This window comes from Notamacropus eugenii, chromosome 6 (assembly GCF_028372415.1).
Source record: "Notamacropus eugenii isolate mMacEug1 chromosome 6, mMacEug1.pri_v2, whole genome shotgun sequence".
NCBI classification, from domain to species: domain Eukaryota; kingdom Metazoa; phylum Chordata; class Mammalia; order Diprotodontia; family Macropodidae; genus Notamacropus; species Notamacropus eugenii.
In genome coordinates this window covers 32627634-32648793 of record NC_092877.1, presented here as the reverse complement: position 1 = coordinate 32648793, position 21160 = coordinate 32627634, and the positions used below count along the sequence as shown (strand labels likewise).

The window sequence follows — 21160 nt, the reverse complement described above, 5'->3', positions numbered from 1 at the left end:
ACGGGCTTAATAAGTGTTTGAGGAATGAACCCAGTCATAGGTTTTCAAGGAGGCAAACTCCCTTTCTCCAGTGCTCTAATGCTCTGTATAACATAAGCTTACACGGATTGTAGAATTTTAAATCTTTATAATGCTTAGTGCCTAGCACACTGGGAAAGGGGAGAGGGAAGAGAGTGGTTCAGAACTCTTGGTGAACAAACTCCCTTTAGCAAACAACTTTCTGCTGCCGGAAGCACTGAATAGTTAAGTGATTTACCCAGTGTCACACAGTATACGAGAGACTGGACTTGAACCCGGGTCGTCCTAACTCCGAGGCCAGGCTGGCTCTCCCTTGCCATGCTTTCATTAATGAACCCCTACTGTTGTTCAGAAACTTCGAAGCTGGCTCTATTCCCATTTCGCAAACGTGGAAAAATGAGGTACAGAAGATGGAGGGCAGGCCACTTTCCCAAAGTTCCCACAGCCAGTCTTCTTTCAGGTAACTTGATGGGCACTCCCCTCCCTCCCACCCGGGACGAGGTGCCGGGCCCCAGCTATTCTCGGCGCCCCGCCCTAGCTACGGACAAAGCGGGAGCTCCAGGGTCCGCAGAGAAAGAGAAACTCCACCCCCAAACTCGGGCCAAGTGGCCAGAGAGCAGGCCAGCCCTGGCCGGGGGCCGGAGGCGCAGCTCGGAGCGCACGGCGAGAACGGCGACCGTGGCTCAGGGAGCGCACCGGGGGTCCTCTCCCAGCTCCCGGGCTCGAGCCCCAGCCCCCGGCTGTCTACACCCGCCCGCCCCTTCCCCCTCCTCTCCCTCCCTTTTCCTTCCCTTTCTCCTCCTCTTCCCTCTCCTCCTTCCTTTCCCTCCTTTTTCCCTCCTCGTCTCCTCCTCCCCTTCTCTGTCCCTCCTTCCCTCGACTCCACCCCCTCGCTGCCCTGGACTTCCCTATGACGTCACCGGCGGCGGCAGGCCCCGCCCCCGGTCCCCGGGCGGCCGGCTGCATGACGTCACCAAGGTCCCACCCCTCCGGAGCGAGTTCGGTCCTCGCGTTCATTTCATTCCTTTTCTCATTCCGAACATTCTTAGCATCGCTCGCGCCGCGCCGCCCGAGCCCAAACAGCCGCCGCCGGCTCGCGGGCACCGCTAAGCACTTTTCCAGACTTGGTTAAATCCTGCGGGCAGCTCCGGGCAGCTGGGCCCGGGCAGCCTCTCATGCAGTGAAGCCCACAAAAATAGCCGGCAGGAAAAGACCCCGACCGCGCAGCACCGGGGAGCCGAGGGAGCAGGGGAACGGGCGCCGGGGAGAGGAGCGGAGCCGGGCTGGGGCCGGGCCAGCCAGGAGAGGTGGAGAGGTGGGGGCGGCCAGGGCCGGGGCCGGGGGCTGGGGCCGGGCCGGACCGGGCCGGGCCAGGGAGGGGTGGGAGAGATACCGGAGAGTGCGAACAGCGCCCGGCGCGCGCGGCCAAGAAGTTTGCAATTGAATTGCAAAAAGCTGGAGGTGTTTATGCAAAGGTGGAGTGGAAGGTAAGTTTCTGCTGGGGTGCTGGTGCTGGATGCCGCTCTGCAGGGACCCTTGCACGAGCGTCACCCTCTCTTTCCTTTCTCCCTCCCGAGCTCTGTCTGTCTGCTTTGTGTGTGGCGGGCGGGCCGGCCGGCGGGCAGCGAGCGCGGGGCGGGGGATGGGGGGGGGGTCTCCTGTTATTTTCCCGTGGCCTCCCTGATCCGGGCCGCTGACCCCCCTTCTCCTTCTCCTCCCCTTCCCCTCCCCCGGGCCCCCCTGCAGGTGACCCGGGCGCGCGACTGGGGGGGAAGAGGGGGGAGGCGCGAGACGAGGAAGGTGTAGAGCGTGGTCGGTCCGTCTGTCCGCGGGCTGGGCTGAGCTGACTTGAGCCGGGATGTGGGGAGGGACCGGAGCAGAAAAGGCGAGAGAGCGCGAGCCTGGCAAGTTGTTGAAATGGAGTTTTGCTGCGGAGTGTGAAGCCGGCGCTGCAACAGGCGGCTGCTCCCGTTCCAGCCCTGCTCCTCCTGTGGCTGCTTTCCCTGACTCAGTGTTTCTCACTTAGCCTCACACACTCCCTCACACACACACACACACACACACACACACACACACACACACACACACAGCTCTCGTTCTCCCCCTCACCCTCCACCCTTCTCGCTTACACACACACACACACACACACACACACACACACACACACACACACACACAAGAGCGCCACACACGCACAAAACCTTTGACATTTTTCACATTTTTTGCCAAGAAGGAAGAAGTTAGTAGGAGCTAGCCGGAGGCTGGGTGGAGAAGCAGCCGCCACCGCCGCCTGCAACAGCCCCGGCCCGGCCCCGACCCTAGCCCCGGCGGCGGCAGCAGCAGCGCCCAGCCAACCTGATAGGAGCCCGCTCAGCCCGGTGCCCTGAGAACGCCCGCGTCTGAAATCCAGCAGCAGACACACAGAGACAGCCAGGCAGACAGACAGGCAGACAAGACAGCCAGACAGACAGCCAGACCTCGGCCTCCCGGGCTGCTTCTGACCGTGGTGCTGTTTGGGGGACTTGGGGGCTTCTGAAAGATGAAAGAAGGCATGTTCTTTTCTACTGCTCCTCTAGGACTGCTGCTGCTGCTGCTGCTGCCGCCGCCGCCGCTGCTTAATTGCACATTCAAGTGGAAAATTTTCGGGAGTCAGCAGAAACATTGTGTCCCTAAAAGACTAAGTCGCAGTTACCACCAAACCCAGGAGGAGATTCTCCCTGGAAAACTTCCCTTCGGTAGGAAACCTAGGGGTTATTTGTTTGTTTGCTGACCCAGAAAAGATCCAGAGGAGAAAACTGGAGCGGGTTGTGGTTACAGCCTTTGTTCGGCTCTGTTAGCCCTGCTTTCCCAAAGTCCTGCCGTACTCTTTAAAGGCAGTAAGAAGTTAAGAATCTTTTCCTTTTCTTTGCCGGGGTTTTGTTTGCTTTATTTTACTTGAGGCGGAGCGACATTTTATGTAGCAGAAAAACACCGGGGGCTGACTCAGACCTCTTTTAAAAATGCAGATCACGATTTTTATTTCTATTAGTATTTTCAAAAAAATGTTTTAAGTTGCATAGTGTTACTGTATAAAAACATTTATGAAACAATGAAATACCAGTCACCACCATTTCTCTGGAGACTTGTTAACTTATTAGAAGCAAGTGGCTGCCTTTGATTTGCAGAAATGAAAATTGACCTCAGTAAGTACTGGAAACTTAGAGACCAGTTACTCTGCCTATAAAAAGGCGACCATGCATTTAAAAACAAAAACAAAACTACCTGGGAGGAAGAAGCCCAGAACTGAAAGAGCAGCCATCGAGTCTTTTCTGATTTCGCTGCATTTTTTACTAAAAATATGCTACAGGTTGGAAATACAGCCTGTTGCACAGAAACTACAGTATCACTTATTCTCCAGCTCAGGTTAACCACATGACTCCTTTCTTTTTTTCTCTTCCTGATTTTTTTTTTCCTTTGAACTGCAGGCTAGTTGCTGTTTCAGGGGTGCTAAGTGCAGGTGGTTACCTGAATAAACAAGGATTACCGTTCTGTACTGAATAATTACATTTTAGGCAGGATGTTTTGACATTCTACAGCATAGAAAAATGTATAAATCTATACATAGCCTCAAATAATATTTGATGGAAATATTCAGCTGAAGAACCCAATGACATCCTTACAACGATGTATTAAAATAGTCATTGGGAGTCACAGAATTTTTTTTCCCTGGTGATTCTTACATTTAAAATGGCTTCCTGAAGGATTTGCGTAGCAAATTGTCATTTCTAGAAATAGCTAGGGAATATCTTTATTAAGTCTTTAGGCAGCTTTAGCAGCCAGGGCTCATTCTCCTTAAAAAGGGGTACCACGAAGGCAACTTGGGGAAGAAATCCCTTCCCTTCGGAAGGAAATGCTAGGACTAATTAAAAAGTGACTCCTGAACTCTTAAGTGGATTGATTAATCTTTGTAAACTAAATAATTTTGAGGGGAAATGCTTATTTTTTTTTCTAATCTATGTATCTCCAAGAGTGGTCCTAGATTTTCTCTTTAGGTTTTCTTCTCATGGAAAACTGTGTCAAATATTTATTGTGTTGTGATCAGTAATAACTGATTCAGAAATTAAATGCCAGAGGAATATTTATTGTTTCTTGATATCCAGACCCAGTACCCAGACCCAAGTCATTTTTATTACAAGAGCTCTGTTTTGACCAATAATTTGAATGGAATATCAGAATATTTTGTTTTCATTTTTGGTTTTTGTCCTTTTAATCGGAAAAACAGCCTGAAGAACAACAGAAGTGTAGGGGAAAGCTTTGTGCTTAGTTCTTGACCACTGTGTGTGATGCTCTACTAAGTGCCTGAAATTGAGTGCCAGCTACATAAGAACATGTCAGGGGAGATGTTGATTTTGATGTTTTTGACCTAAAAAAAAATCCTAACATCTGCTTAATGAAATTTAACCTAAAATTGGGTGGGGGGGGGGGGATGCTTACTTTGTTGTGAAAGAGACTTCAAAATGAATCTTAAATTTGAGAGAATGAATTCTGTTGTGTGAGGGCTTTTGCAGGAGAGCTGTTGGCTACAGGAGAGGTGTTGGTTTGGGGAAAGAAGGTCAGGAAGGGTCCTGGATTCAATTTAAAGATTTTGTTCTCCTTTCACTGACAGGATAATATACCTACTCTGTAGGTAGTCTCATTCTGGAGATTTTGAATGTATATTTCTTAATCTTTCTTTTCTTCCTTTTTTTTTTTAAAGAAGTAAAGTGATAATTAAGAAAAAAATATTTTTTGAACTATCTGAGCCCATGTCTCAGTTTCACAAAAACTGTTTTTTTGACAGTATAGAGCAGCTGCAAATAGAAAAAAACCAACGAAAAACCAACCCACTTTAGTGAAACAATTATGGGTGAAATTTTGAAAGTAGGAGATAATTGTAGTTTGTATCAGCAAAGATGACATTGTAGTCATATGTTATCAGGAGAAATCAGTTGTTGAATTTAGGCCTCCAAATATAAAGATTTTCAAAAATATTATTAAATGCAAGAGTGATACCTTCAAAGTTTGCTCCCTTTAGAGATTACATGCTTCTTTATGTATCAGAGAGACATCATCTATTCTGATTACTTTTCATCTCAGTCTTAACCGTTAAGTTAATTATACTGCCCTTAAGTGGAAATTGAAATGTAGTTGATCTTCTAGGTTTGTACAAATATACGAGAGTGGTAATAACCACTTTCATTGTAGAATGTCTGTAACTCATCTTTAAGCTCGAAATATTTTGGACCTAGGCTTGGGCCAGATTAGCAGCAAGAAAAAAAATCACTGAAGAAGAAAAGGTTTTCGGAGAACTCATATCAATTCCTGGTAAAACTTGGAGAGCTTCACCCCTAGGAGAGCAGGAAAGTTGGAGCCCCGACTTTATCTAAAAATATGCAGTGCATTGTCTCTGAATTGTTGTTCACCACATGCAGTTTATTTAACAGAAGTGGTTGGTTTCATTGGGCATATCACTGGATTCTGAAAGCAGTATTATAAATTGATTCCTTTTTTGACAAGTTCAGGCTCATTTGGGAGACCTAAGAAGTGCCTGTGTTGATGATTGATAAGAGGAACTGAGGATGACTTTAAAGTTGAATTAGGGTCCATGCAACCAATATAGTATTTAAATTATAGGCCAGGCTTCCTTTGAATCTACATTAATGCCATATTTTCATCTTGAACTTTCACAAAGTTGATAAAATCAAGTGACCCACTTGAACCTCTCCTTTTATTGCGACCTCAATGTTTATGATTTTTTTTGGTATAGTTTTTAAAAATTAGCCAATTTAGTCCCCATTCTTACTATTACTATTCTTACTACTATTTTTTCCATCTTAATATATAGTTTGTAACAGTGAATTTCTTGTTCTTCCAGTTTTTTAATTTTTAAAACCTACTGTAAACCTTGGAATGTTTGTGTTATCACAGCTTGGATTATCTCCTGAGACCTCTCATCAGAGTCTCTAATGTTTTGATTATGAACCACCATCTCTGTCCAGTAGTATCTGAATTCAGAGTGAAAGTTCATAAGTTTCTGTGGACCCTTTTGGACTTTGTCCTAGTAACAAGATTAGTTGCTTCTAACCATTTAAAAAAAAAGAAAAAAGAAAAAAGCTTATTGGGAGAGCAACTTTCAGTCTCCGGACCGGGTTTTTCTTTGTTCTCTGTATTTTAACTTGGGGAGTGGAGGGGGGGTTGGGTACTCCAGAGATGCCTTGGACAGTCCGGGAAACTTTGCAAACTGTGGTAGACTGTTTCTTCGGATTGGCTAAGGCCATAGGACCCTTCAGGATTTGCTGCTGCCAGGGCAAGGGCATCCGTCACTTCTCACTTACCCTTTGTCTCTCTCTTTTTTTTTTTGCCTGGTCTATCCTGGCTCTCCCTTGTTTAACTATTCTTGCCCTTCCCCTGACGTTGGCTGCAGTTTGTTGTTTCGCTGGGTCTTCCTCTGTAGTTTTAGTTAGAATGGCTTCTTCCTGAGCCTGGGAATGAATTTCAAAGAAGAAAGAGAGAGCTAGTCTTAGTCATTGTGATTTAGAATCACAATCGGTAGCCTCCAGCTGGATTGGGATTGCCGGTAGGTATTTGACAAAGTTTAGACTTTTGTGTAAAGTGACTTAAACATTGTTGACTGAGTGTAAAACAATGTCAGGGCTGTTGTTTTTACAGAGATATAAACTGAAAAACTGCTGCTAATGGTGGGAAATGTTAATTATGTGAGAACATATTGAACTTATATTCTCTGGCATGAACTTTTTAAAATGCATCAACTGCTTTTTTTTATAGGCACAGCTTTCTAATTATCATAATTCAGTACAGCTCTGGCTTTGGATGGAATTCAAGTGAAATCTCAACTTAACATGAAAGGGGATCTTTTTTTTTTTAACTAAGGATGTTCACAAAATTGGAAAAGCTCATCAGGGACTGTTGTTATACATAGGTGGGGGTAACTGGGGAAAATAGCATGTGTGCCTCTCTGTGCTCATAGAGCCAGCCACCACTGAGGCTGAAGAGATGGGTGTTGGATTTTTGATCTCCCAATATGCATCCCCACACATTTGTTTTTCCTCTTTTGAATGCCACAGGCTGATGAACTCAATATTGCAAACCAGTGGCCTCCTTTCTTTTTGTCATTCCTGAAACAGTAAATTAAACAAATAGATTAGCATATTATTACCATCTGTTAATAGTCCCCAAAAAGATGGTAGGGAACAAAAATCCAGGAAATCCTGTTGGATTCACTTGATAAAACCATAGGTTTTCTTCTCTATCAACTCATGCATTTACAAGTTGGCTTTGTTTACTCTTCTGCACACCTTACTCTTATGGCATTTGACTAAGTCATTTCCAATTCTCTGGTCTTCAGACCCTTCTCCGGTGATTCTTTTTTTCTACTTCATTTGAACTTGGAATAAACAGACACACACTGAATCACTAAAAATTCTGTGCAAACATTAACTCCTAAGGGAGTTCAGATTTTAAGTTTTGTCGCTTGACTTTTAACCCCGATGTGTACACCCATAAGGCATCACAGAAATGCAAAGAAAATCCGTGGAAACAAAATGACTTCATTTGCTCTGGCTTAGGAACCAAATTCACTTCCCTGGTGGTGAAATAAAAGGAGCCAAGTGTTTTAAATAGCCACTCCCCAAGGCCCGCCCCACCCACCCGCCTGCCTGCCTTCCCCTGTGTTTGGAGAAAAGCTCATTGTCTGCATTGGAGCTGCCTCCTGTAAACCTCCCCCACCAGGCAGCTCCATTTCTGAAGTTGACATCTGGTTTACTCTTTGTTCACCTGATACACACAGAGTCCACATATCTACACTAGGTCTGTGTGTATGATGTGTCTTGAAGAGAGGGTGGTAAGGAGGGGGGCAGCATATATCAAAGTGGATGCCAGGGCATGAGTGAAAATGCAAATTTAGGCCAGGCACTGGACTGGCGCTATCAAATTGGGCTTTCTGGCCAGCAGTAGTGTGGTGGCCTTTTGTTGTGAAAGCAACAGGCAGAAGAAGTTTGTGGCACCATATGGCTGGGATGTGCTTCAGATAAGCTATCTGCCGATTGAGCTTATCAACTGGGTTTTTTGATATGGGATCCTTCGGAGAAAGCCCATTCATTGCTCATTCCTACCTTGGGATTTCCAAACTCTTGAGAGTAGCCTTTTCCTGTGGGCAATCTTCTTCACCTTCCCGCCCCCTCCTTTTAAATTCAGAGGCTAGGAGATATTAGCAGTGAGGTTTCTAATGAGCTAGCTTACACTTTTAGTCTCTGGGGGGACTGAGGCAATGGAGAGCCCATTTGAGAGCACCCTCCTCCCAAAAAGATTCACCTGATGCTAATGTAGTATACAATTTCTTTTGAACAAATGACAAAAATTCCTTTGAAATAAAACCTTTTAATTTAGTTTTCTCTTAAAGATAATGTCAGTGTTATTATTTTAAATTGTGGGGAAGGTGTTGATTTTGATTTGGAGGTCAGGAATAGAGAAATAGTTTGGTCAGGACCAAGAATTTTTCAAGTGGGAAATGCCTCCAAATAGCTACTTCTTTGACTAATGGACCCACGGCCTGTGGCATGAGAACAGCAAAGGACCTCTTTGGCCTTGAACTTAGCCAGAGGAAGACTCAGCCTGATGGCTCTTTGGGTGAAGGAGGGTGACTTTGTCCTTCCTTGTGTCTCTCCTTAGGGTACTGTTTCTCCCACCTTCTGATCCATAAAAAGTGATTAACTTTTAATTCTCTTTACCCTCTCTACCTCAAAAATTTCCCTTCTCAGACTAATGTTGCTTAAGGAGGGAGCTGGAAGGAAGGGATTGGGGAGGAGGGGGAATATTATCTCCCTCTCCCTTTCTGGTTCTAAGCACTTACTTTTAATTGAGCATTCACAGCAGCTCCGGCAGACTGGGAATGTACTTTCCAGAACATAAAATTGTACCACAATAGAAATTTTGTGTGTATGATAGAACATTGTTTGCTTAATGAAATTTTACCTGTAGTTGTACAGTGAACCATCTATGTCCTGAGTCTTTATGGAATAAATCTCCTGGTCATGTTGAAAAATACGCCCTTGACTTCCACTTGGAAATAATGCAGTGCTGGTTGTAAGAGAAACAGGATTTGCTATCCTTTTGCCTGGCATAAATGGTTCTTCACCCACTCTTTGGGTGTGGGTGGGGAGCTATGATCTATGAGTATGAGGCCAGCTGTCAGCCAGCATTTAGGGAGGTGTTCAGAGTGCCAAGTCCTTGTCTGGATGCCCTCAGTGATCACACAGGGATGGCATTGGGAAGGTTATGTTTGGGTAGGCCAAGGCCAGCTGCTATCTATTCCTCGTCACCCTCCCTTACCCTTCTCCTCCCTTTCCTTCCTGCTTTGGCATTGCCATGAGCCCGGTGGTTCTCAGTCCTATGTAACTCCATGACACCCGCCTAGCTCACCTCACATGCCCTTCTTGAAGTCAGAGTCAAACAGGTGATTCAGAAAAGGCCAACAAGGTCATCTGGGAAACACAGAGAACACACATGTGATAGAGAGGGAATTAGAGCTCAGGGACAGGTGATGAAATAGAGAGCACCTTACCCCTTTAAATTAATATACCTTCAGATCCTACCATCCTGAAATAACTTGTAGACTAACAAACCATCATTGGTACTTTTTGAAGAATTAGAGATTACCAACTAATTGTGCTGGTTTAAAAAAAAATGTGTTTTGGATAGTGTATAGACTTGATAAACATAATTCCTAGGATCATAGAATTTAGTGCTATAAAGGCTCTTAGAGGTCATCTAGTCTACTCCTCTTGTTTTGTTGATATGGCAAACTGAGGCCCAGTGAGAATAAATGGTTTGCCTGAGATCACCCAGTTATTAAGTGGCAGAGCTGAGACTCTAATCCAGGATATTCAGTTACAAACCAAGGATTTCCACTAGGGCATGCTCTCTCCCTTAGGTTTGGATTCCCAGACAAATTCTAGAAAAGGTTATTGAACAAATGGATCATGAGCATTTGTGAAAAGAAAGAAGTGATCGCTAGGAGCTAGCATGGATTCATGAAGAAAAAGTCATGGCAAATTATAACTTCATTTGAAAGGATTGGTAGATCAGGGAGAATATTCCTAAAGTGTTTTTATCAGGAAGGCATTTGTCATATTATCTCCTGACATCATTGCAGGAAAGATGGAGAAGGAATGTAAGTTGGATGACAATATTGGTGGATTCTTAGGTAATTGAACAACTTTAGGCAAAAAGTATTAATAACATATTGGTCTCTAGACATGGTCTTTTACTTAGCTCCAGAACTTCATGTTCACCCTGACATTTCTCAAGCACCCCAAGATCAACTTGTCTTAAACTATATTACTCTTCATAGACTCCTCTTCTTCCTGACTTCCTTCTTTGTGTGGCGCCATGATTCACCCAGACTTCCCTGGACATTTTAGCAGGTGTGGTACATAGAGCTGAAGTCAGAGGACCTGATTTTAATCCTGACTTTTTAGCTTATTACCTATGTAATGGGTAATACTACTGCTTCTTAATAATGCTACTTCTCTGGCCTTTAGTCTTTTCATTTGTAAAATGGGAGAACTGAACTGGATAACCTAAGGACCTCTCTTAGCTTTAATACTTTGACTGTTGTCTCCCTTTCCCTTCTCATATCCAGTCACTTACCAAGCATTGTAGATTCTATTTCTGAAATATCTCTTGCACTTGTCTCCTCCTCTCCATTTTAGGGCAGCCTAGAAGTTGATCTATTTAGTGGATAGAGTGACAGACCTAGAGTCAGGAAGGATGTGAGTTCAAATCCAGCTTCAGACACTTACTAGCTGCTGGGCAAGTCACTTAACCTTGTTTGCTTCAGTTTCCTCATCTGTAAAATGAGCTGGAGAAGGACATGGCAGACCACGCCAGTATCTCTGCCAAGAAAACCCCAAATGGAGTCACAGAGAGTTGGAAACGACTGAACAACTCCATTCTAACAACCACCATTATAATATAGCATCTCGTTACCACCTACCCACATTATCTTAAAAGCCCACTAACATCATATTACCATCACTCTATACCACCTTCCCTTTCATACAACAATGAAATGTCTTTTGTACAAGACTAATTTTTCTTACGTATTTGGTCATGTCACTCCTACCTCCAAAATATTTTGTTTGCCTTGCTTGTTTGAACGTTATGCAGATGGTATCTATTTCCTTTCTAGTGTTCTGGTGACCATCCTCCCCCTGCCCCCTATAACACACTGTGCTCAGATTAAGCTAGTCTATTCTGTACCTGCTTTCCTCTCTTCCTGGGGAAGGAGTAGGAGTGAGGAATCCAAATTAAACAAAAAACCCAATACACACACACACATACACACAAACACTTACACACTCTCACACTCCTCTTTCTACTTCTTAAGTATCTTCTTGGTAGATTTTTCTCTAGACTTCACTGGCCTCTTGCAGTCAAAAAGCAGGAAGCTGTTCTAGGTGCAGGAATACAATTACAAAAATGAATGGTCTCTGTTCTCAAGGAGTATACATATTTTCAGGTCCATGAACACAAACATGTAATGCATCTATACATGCCTAGGGATACATAGAATGGGTGTCTGAGGCAGCACATGGGTCTTCCAATGTCCAGCATTATACCATGATGCATCATGCCAATCTGTGACTGAAGGGGGACAGAGTGCTCTTTAGATATGAGGTATTATTCACAGTTTGGGGAATAAGTTCTAAATGTAAGAGGAAACTCTCCATCAACATTCTGTGCTCATAGTTTAGGGGTTGGGTGAGAAAGGAGGAAGCTGCTATTTTATATATAGGGAGATTTCTACTCACTATGGGCTAAATCCAACCCAAATCTAGTAGGGATCAATATCATTACACTGCATCTTGTTAGCTTCAGCCCACTCTACTAGTCTTTGAAGTTTTGGGGTGCCTCTTGATTTTTTTATTATATCCAACAGCTTTCTCCTAACTTTGTTTTGTTAAAAAAAAAAAAAAGGAAAAATGTCACCTCTGATTTGTTGCAAATCTCTCATAAATTATCTGCTCATGAAAGCATATATTTAGCAAATTCAGTTAGGTTCCCATTAAATACATGCTCTTTAGAAGACATCCAAAGAAAAAAAATGTCTTGGCCTCAAAAAGCTTGTTGTCTAATGGATGGATCAACAAGAGTAAGGCAGAATAAGCTAAGGGCAGAGCAGATTTCTAGACAGTGCACTTAAGAATTTTGAAGAGGTAATAATCAGGATATAGGAATTTTGCCAATGATACAGAACTGAGATATAGTATATGAGTATTTTCATGCAACATTGTCATGCTGCTATGCTAGATGATACAGTAGATAGAGTGCTAGGGCTGGAGTCAAGAATACTCATCTTTATGAGTTCCAATCCTGCCTCAGGCATTTAGTAGCTATGTGACCTTGGGCAAGTCGCTTCACCCAGTTTGCCTCAGTTTCCTCATCCGTCAAATAAGCAGGAGAAGGAAATTACAAACCACTCCATTATCTCTGCCAAGAAGATCCCAAATGGGGTCGCAAAGAATCAGACACAATGGAAAAGGACTCAACAACAATAAAATTGTCATGCAAAAAAAAAAAAAAAAGATATTGATCCACAGTCTGGAAAGATGGGCTGAAACTAGCAAGTTAGAATTTAACCTGTATTTAGAATGGAAAAGATCAACTGTAGCAGAGTAGGGAGGGGAAGTGGTCATCTACTAAGCATTTATGTACAAATGCACTCATGTCAAAAAGACCTAGGTGTGGTGGTTGATTCACAAGCTCAATATGAGTCAACAGGGTAACATGGCAGCCAAAAATAGTTAATATGACCTTAGGCTGCATTAATAGAAATAGAAAGCTTCATAGATAATAGTTGCTTAATAAATGGTTAGTGAATGAATGCATGAATTGAATAGATGGTGTTCTAATCATGAGAAAGACTAGCTAGCTCCACAGTACTTTGTACTGGTTCTACTACTTTCAGAGTATTGTTTTCAATTCTGGACAGTACGTTAAAGGTGGATATTGATCATCTGGAGATAAGAATAACCAGATACCAAAAAGACTTGAAAACTTTGCCATAGGTAGTAGATCCAATTAACCGGCAGAAGAAAAGACCTCATAATAGCTCTGAAATTTGAAAGGCTGTCACATAGAGCTATCACATGGACTTCTGTTTTAGTGTACCAGAGAGGAGAAGCAGGGCCAGTTTGAGTAGAAGTTTCACAGAGGCTGACTTCTGATGAATAGAAAACATTTCCTAAGAAATAGAATTGTGTAGTGATGGAATAGGCTGTTGCCTGATGGTGTGAGCTTGGGTCACTTGTAATGCTCAAGTAGAGGCTAGGTGAGGACCTGTCAGGGATGCTTTCTGTAGGGTGTGGACTAGAATAGAGGTATTAAAATCTCAGCCTTCAAAACTCTGGAGTGCAGCTGAAACAAATGAAAAGTAATTGGGAAATGGTTAAAAAAAATAAATAAAAAGTACAATAAAATATATAATGTTAATTTGTGGTTTGCTAAGTCAGTTATGTGGCCTGCTGGAATCCATATCTATTTGAGTTGACACTACTGTGCTAGGGGACCTCTTAGTCTTCCCCAACTCTAGTTCTAGAATTCCAAGAAAATGAATTCATTTGCTGCTGCTTCCCATTCTGTTGAATATTAGTGATGGTTTAAAAACTTAGAGTTGTGTAAAAACTTAGAGTTGTGTATAAATTACTGAACCCTGTTAAAAACCATGATAAAATGCCTATTTCTTTCCCCCCTCCCCCATATCTTTAAAGTAATCAGGATTTACTCACATGAATATGCATGAATTAAGATTTAGCTAGGATCTGTGATTTCTTCCCTAAGGGGAGAAGAAATTACCTCTCACTTCTTCTGCTGGAATTTAGTAGATAAAGGTCTTAGAAAGTTGTCTGAGACTAGAAAGTGCTAGTTCACTTGATCTCGATTGTTTTGCTGGTGTTGGGGATTTTTAAGCACTGAGTTTCTTGACACCTGATTCCAGTACTTTCTCCACTTTGCAGCCTCTCTACACACTGAATATACTCAGCAATTCTCAGTAAATTGACTGTGGACTGTTTGGGACAGTAGTGAGCCATAGTTAAAAGATCAGGAGTATTAGATAAAAACTAGTAGACAGGTTGGGACAGGGAGCTTAGGAAATATATAATAAGTGGCCTTAAGACAAATCGCTTAACCTCTCTGGGCTTCCCTTTGCTCACCTGTAAAATGAGAAGATAGGAGGACCTTTAAAGTCCCTTCTAGCTATGAATCTGAGATGTCTAAGCAAACTCAGGTTTCTAAGATACTTAGTTGCACTCAGTAGAGTAGTGGCCTCATCCCATGGTCCTCAGAGCAGGTACCCCGATAGGAGAATTTCAGAAGAGTTCCATTAAGGTGGTGCCAATAGCAGAGTTGTACTTCCAGAAGACCAGGTGAAACCCTGGAAATCATTTAGCCGGTTTACTTTTGGACCGTGCTTTCTTCTTCTAGGACTAATTTTTAGTCATATGATCCTGTGATTTTTCTCTTCATAGCCTTTTGAGATTCTCATGAGCTCTTCAGAACAGAGGTGCCTAGAGTGTAATATTTAAACATTGACTCATTTGCCTGTGAATGATTGGGGAAAAAAAGGACTATTTCCCCCTTCAAATTATGATGGTTTTATACCTAGGGGAAGTTTTCGACTTTGAAGATTTTATTTTAGAACCTGAAGAAATCCTGTATATCTATAATCCTTGTGGTCAATTGGTTTAACACTGTAAGTTATGTCCCTAAACCTTTATATCTGTGTGTGTGTGTGTGTGTGTGTGTGTGTGTGTGTGTGTACTGGTGTGCTTAAATATGGGGTAAAAAGAAGGTTTTAAAAGTTATTTTAAGGTTTTTCAATTCTTGGTGGTTTCTTTTGGCACCATTATTGGTTTAGGTATTTTGAGTCCTTATTCCAAAAATCTTGTGCTATGTATAAAAGGGAAGGAATGGAATAAACACCATTATACCACCTACTATGTGCCCCAGGCACTGTGTAAGCACTTTACAAATATTATCTCACTTGATCCTCATAACAATCCTGTGAGGTAGGTTCTGTGATTATTCCTGTTTAATAGATGAGGAAACTTGAGGCAAAAAGATGTGAAGTATCTGAGGCTGGATTTGAACTCGTCTCTTCCTGTGCCACTAGTTGCCTCAAAGCAGTATAAGCAATCGCATATTGGTGTAGGGAAAGGTAATAACTTATGTGATGACTTTTCTTGTTCTCTGTGGTTTGTAATATTAAGTGATATAAAGAAAAATGAGAGCCATGTTCAAAGTCCAGTATGGTTTAAGGAAATGATCCTGCAAGTTGAGACCTGAGTTCCAGTCTCTGTGTGACCTTAGTCCAGTGGGAATTTTTGCTTTGTGAAATGAGAAGGTTGTTCCTAGGGATATTTGAAGTTCCTTCCTGAGCATGTCTTATAAGAGGCAAATAATGGAGTAAGCCTCCATTTAGCCAAATAATTCGGTAAGACTCAGTTTAAAAGCTTGAGGCAGCATTACACTGAGGAAGATGGAGTTGTCTTTAGGAAGTGATGTATGTGAAGAACCTCATTTGAGGGAAGCTGGAAAAGGTACTGCAGTTTCTCTTCCAGTTGGCTGAACTCAGGCAAGTCAATTGTGTGGGTCTGTTTCTTCCCGTTAAAAAGGGACAATTGATTTAGGACAAAGCTTTTTCATTTATTTATTTAACTTTTAACATTCATTTTCACAAAATTTTGCGTTCCAAATTTTCTCCCCATTTGTCCCCTCCCCCCACCCCCAAACACCGAGCATTCTAATTGCCCCTATCACCAATCTGCCCTTTCTTCTATCATCCCTCCCTTCCCTTGTCCCCATCTTCTCTTTTGTCCTGTAGGGCCAGATAACTTTCTATACTCCTTTACCTGTATTTCTTTCTTCCTAGTAACAAGAACAGAACTTGACAGTTGTTCCCAAAACTTTAAGTTCCAACTTCTCTTCATCCCTCCCTCCCCACCCATTCCCTTTGGAAGGCAAGCAATTCAATATAGGCCATATCTGTGTAGTTTTGCAAATGACTTCCATAATAGTCGTGTTGTGTAAGACTGACTATATCTCCCTCCATCCTATCCTGCCTCCATTGCTTCTATTCTCTCTCTTGATCCTGTCCCTCCTCAAGAGTGTTGACTTCAAATTGTTCCCTCATCCCATTGCCCTCCCTTCCATCATTCCCCTCGCCCCTGCTTATCCCCTTCTCCCCCACTTTCCTGTATTGTAAGATAGGTTTTCATACCAAAATGAGTGTGCATTTTATTCCTTCCTTTAGTGGAATGTGATGAGAGTAAACTTCATGTTTTTCTCTCACCTCCCCTCTTTATCCCTCCACTAATAAGTCTTTTGCTTGCCTCTTTTATGAGAGATAATTTACCCCATTCCATTTCTCCCTTTCTCCTCCCAATATATTTCTCTCTCACCTCTTAATTTCATTTTTTTTAAGATATGACAGAGCTTTTTTAACCTTTTTTATACAGACTGATGTGTATTATAGACCCCTTCTTAAAATGATATATTTACATGCATAAAATAAAATATGTAAAATTGAAAGGAACCAATCATATTGAAATAGTCATCAAGATAGATTTAAGCAACAAACCAACCCAGAAATGAGTTCACAGACCTCAGGGAAGAACCCTGGCCTAGAACACTTCAGGTTCCTTCTTCCCTCCATAAATGAATATGATTGCATTATATCAACCCCGAGTTCTAGGGCTAAGCTGTAAGCTGCTAATTACCTGTGACTTTGGGTGAATCATTTATTGTCTTTGGGCCGAGGTGTATAAACACATTTGGAAGATGACCTGACAGAGGTCTCAACTTAGCTTTTTGTTAAAAACTGATAAGAGTCAGTTCTTTCTCTGGGGAAACCCCTCAGGAATGATACAATCTTGTACAGCCCGCCCTGTCCCTACCCAAAGCAAGGATTGACCTATTCCTTGAGGAGGCTTTTGAATCTTTGTTTTGTCTTTTCTTCTTGTGGAAAGAGAAACATAATCCAAAATCTACTATTTCTACTTTTCTCCCTAACCCCAGCTGTCATTGCCTTTGTCTGATCCTTTCCCCTCTGGTGTTATTGAGGATAGGAGAGATGTCATGTGAGTTTTGGGTTCTGGTAGGACTCTTTGTGTCTCATTTTTAGGGTGCCAGAGGTGCCAAGGCAGATGAAACCTTTCCAAGCCTCTACAGCAGTCAAGGGACTAAGTTTTGGAGATCTGCAGGGCCTGATTCAGGTAGCTGCTCAAGAAGTTGATAGCCGGTCTCTCCAAGTCATTTTCAAACTACTCTTTGATCTGGGGTAGGAATGGAAGACCCACCTACCAGCAAGTGGTCCATTTCTAGTTCTCCTGGCTTTTTTTTTTTTCTTTATTTCTAGAGCCTCTCTGAAGTTAGGAGCCAGATTCTAGGCTATCTCGTCTTCTGTAAGAGATAAAACAGTTGTTCTTCACTGGAGAGTCTCAGTTTGGATCAACTTTGGTCATTTCCCTGTATCCAATGGTGTGGGGAGCCCCGAAGGGGCCTTAGTCATATACTCAAACATACATCTGAAACTCCTTTCCCTTTGATTATTTTCTCTCCCTCTGGATTTAAAAGAGTGATATTGCTTGGGATAGGCAGGGTGATATAAGAGGTGAGAGATCAGATCAGACCATTCTTCTTAGCCTCTTGCCTAATCCCTTTTGGGACTACAGAATTTATCTTGCTATGTGTCGGATCAGACTACTGTCAAACCGAGCAGTTTCAGTCCCTTCATAGACCAGCCAATTCTTTCTTGGCTTTCTGCTCTCCCATTTCCTTATTATTGCTTTGCTCCCCATATGCCCCCCTCCCCTGCCTGCCCCTGTCCCATCCTGATGCATCCTCTACTCATATCTACCTTCATCTGTAAAATGGGGGTAATAATCCTATCACCCACAAAAGAACTGTTATAGGGAACAGATGAAATCATGCATTTAAACCTTGCAAAGACTATATAAACGCTAGCCATTATTGTGAAGCAAATTCTTGTCTCCTGAAGAGAAAGAGGACTTTGGAGAGAGGGTCCTGGGGTGGGGAGGAGAGAAGGAGAAATGCCTTTTGGGGTTTTATGCTGCCACTGTCCTTTTTTCCCTTCTTCATATAGTTAGTCCTGTGACTCCAACTGCAGTAACTTCTTAAAACTCCTGGCTCACACTCTTCTGTTCCATGTTCCTGATTCTCGTTCAAGGTCTTGCTGGTCTTGTGCCTTCCTATTTAGGTCTTCTTTTCCTAAATCACTACTTTGGAGGGTTCTTTCTCTTTTCCTGGCTCTTGCTTCTCCTTTCATCTTGTCTCTTGCTGTTAACAACTCCTGACCACACCTATGTACCCTGTTCTGGACTCTTATCAGCCTAGCATTGATTAGCCTCCACTCTGCTCACCCTGAAGGACGGCTTTTCTTGTGAAGGTGTCCTGGGCTTTCTAAAAGGCACCCTATGCTCTCTGGTTCATCGCCATCATCAAAGTAAAAAAAGATAATAATAGCTAAGAAGCACCTACTATGTGCCAGACATTGTGCTAAGCTGGTTGCAGTGGTTATCTTATTTTATCTTCACTACAGACCTGGGAGGGCAGTGGTACGATTATCTCCATTTTACAATTACTGTTATCTCATTTGGGCCTCACAACAACCCTGTGAAGTGGGTGCCATTATTATAATGCCCATTGTACAGAGGAGGAAACCGAAGCAAAGAGGTTAAATGGTTTGCCCAGGACCTTGTTCAGTCTTTCTACTCATTTCACAGTCATTTTCAGTCTTCTCTGACTGTCACCCCTTTTGGGTTGTTTTCTTTCTTTTTTTTTGTGGCAAAGATACTGGAGTGGTTTGCCATTTCCTTCTCCAGCTCATTTTACAGATGAGGAAACTGAGGCAAACAGGTAAGTGACTTGCCTAGTCACACAGCCAGTAATTAAGGAGGACATTAAGATTTAGTGGTTTTACAAGTGTTAGCACTTTAAAGTTAAGGGATTATTTTGCATTGTTTTAAAAATATTTTTCTCAATTTATGTGTTATTCATCATAATAGAATATGAGTTCCTTGAGGGTAGGAATTATTTCTCTTTTTTGTCTTTATATCTTGAGTATGTAGACACCTAAAAATTTTTGTTAATTTTTAATAATTATAACACTGACAACTGATATTAGTGCTGTAACGTTCACATTGCATATCATTTATCTCATTTGGTCCTGATAATGACACTATGAAGTGCGTGCCATTATTATAATACCCATTGTACAGATGAGGAAACCAAGCGTAAAAGGTTTCCAGGGTTTACATAGCTAGTGTCTTTATGCTGGAGGTATTCTCTCTGCTACAATTGCAATAACAGATACAATATGCTTTGTAAACTAAGTGCTGGCTATTATTAGCTTCTCAGCAACTGAGTAACAAGCAGGCTGTTGCTTTATATATATATACACACACACACACACACACACACACACACACACACACACACACACACACACACACACACACACACATATATATGTATATATATATCTGTTGGTTTGTGTTGACAAACTAGCATTTCCTCTGCACACTTGGGCTCTTTCTTTCAGTCCTGTTTTGACCAGTCTTTCTAAAACCAACCATCTCTACCCTCAAAGCTGTGGATCACAGTGATTTTACCTAGAACAGCTTCATCACCTTAATCCTTAACCTCACAGAGTTGTTGTAAGGAAAGGAACTCTTGGAGAGCTCTATGTGCTAGTTACTGGAGCTGGCAGTCATCATTAGGATAATTATTATTTGTTTTCAGGAACCACGTGGGAACCAGCCCTCCTCTCCATGAACAACTCCTCCATCATCTTCTTCACTCAACCCAGACTATTTCTCTAATGCCATCCTTTCTACCCATTTCACAGCCCTTCTCCTCCTAGATGGTTTTATTTTGTCCCATGCTTGTTAAATAGCTTGCTGATAATCTCCTGTCATTCAAAAGAAAAATAGGAGACTAAAAAATCTAGCGGAACATTCCCCTCTCCCCCTGCTATTAATAATCACTAGAAGTAGCAGATAATGATAATGATGATGATTAAATGGTAGCAGGCATCTATGTGAAGCTTTAAGGCTTTCCAAGCACTTCCTGTGAATTGGTTGTCTCATTTGATCCTCATAATGCTGTTTACGTAGTGCTACAGTTACCATGACCCCCATTTTACTGATGAACACCTTGAGTTTGACAGAGGTCCCATTACAGTCCATCTTTCAAGTGTGGAATGGCTTCTCTCCTCCGCTCGAATCCTTGAAATGGATCCCAAGTCCCCTTCAGCTTAAGATTCACCTTCCACATGAAGCTTTTCCGGAATTCTTCTATCTCCTAGTACCTTTACCTCTCCAAACTTCCTTGTATTTTATACACATGCACACACTCACACACACACATACCGACATGTATATAAAAATATATGGAAGAATATATAAGCATATTAATATATTTCTTTATTTCAATATATGTTTTTATATATGTGTATATATATATACATATGTGTGTATGTGTGAATGTGTGTGTGTGTATTCTTCCATATGTACATGTTGTCTACCCGGAAAGAACATAAGCTTCCTGAGGGCAGGGACTTTCCTCACTTTTGTCTCTGTGTGCCCAGCACTGGATAAGTGTATACTGATTAAGTGACAAGCCCAGGGTCATACAGCTATGTAAGAGGCAAGATTTAAACCTGGAAAGGGGGAAACATTGGAAATTTAGGTTCAGTGTTTGTTGAACTCTCAGAACACGTAATAGGGAGGACCTGATGGAACTGAAAAAATGTTAAAAGAAGGCAGGGGCTGAGGAAAAGTTTTAAATTAGTCCTACAGATTAAATGTCTATTTTGTGCTAGGCTACATGCTTAGTGTTGAGAATAAACCAAAATAAACTTAAGAGTTTACACTCTATTGGGGGAAATACCATATGAGTATACTTAAGTGGATCTGTGAACTTACTGATTGGAGAGTTTCTTCCTAGGTTAAAGATTGCAGTCCATCCACATTCCCCTCCCCAGCTACTCTTGCCCATTTTCTTCCAAGAGTTCACCAAAGAG

General features: G+C 42.3%; 1 protein-coding gene across 7 annotated transcripts in view; it reads left to right on the top strand.

Moving 5' to 3' along the window:
• Window positions 1-1405: 1405 nt before the first annotated feature.
• TEAD1 (TEA domain transcription factor 1) overlaps window positions 1406-21160 on the top strand; it is a 315884-nt gene continuing 296129 nt past the window's right edge. For 5 of the 7 annotated variants that reach the window (XM_072619404.1, XM_072619402.1, XM_072619403.1 and 2 more), the window contains exons 1-2: window positions 1406-1505; window positions 2595-2753. The gene's annotated coding sequence lies outside the window, so the exon portion shown is untranslated. The other 2 variants (XM_072619399.1, XM_072619401.1) reach the window with 2 other exon arrangements.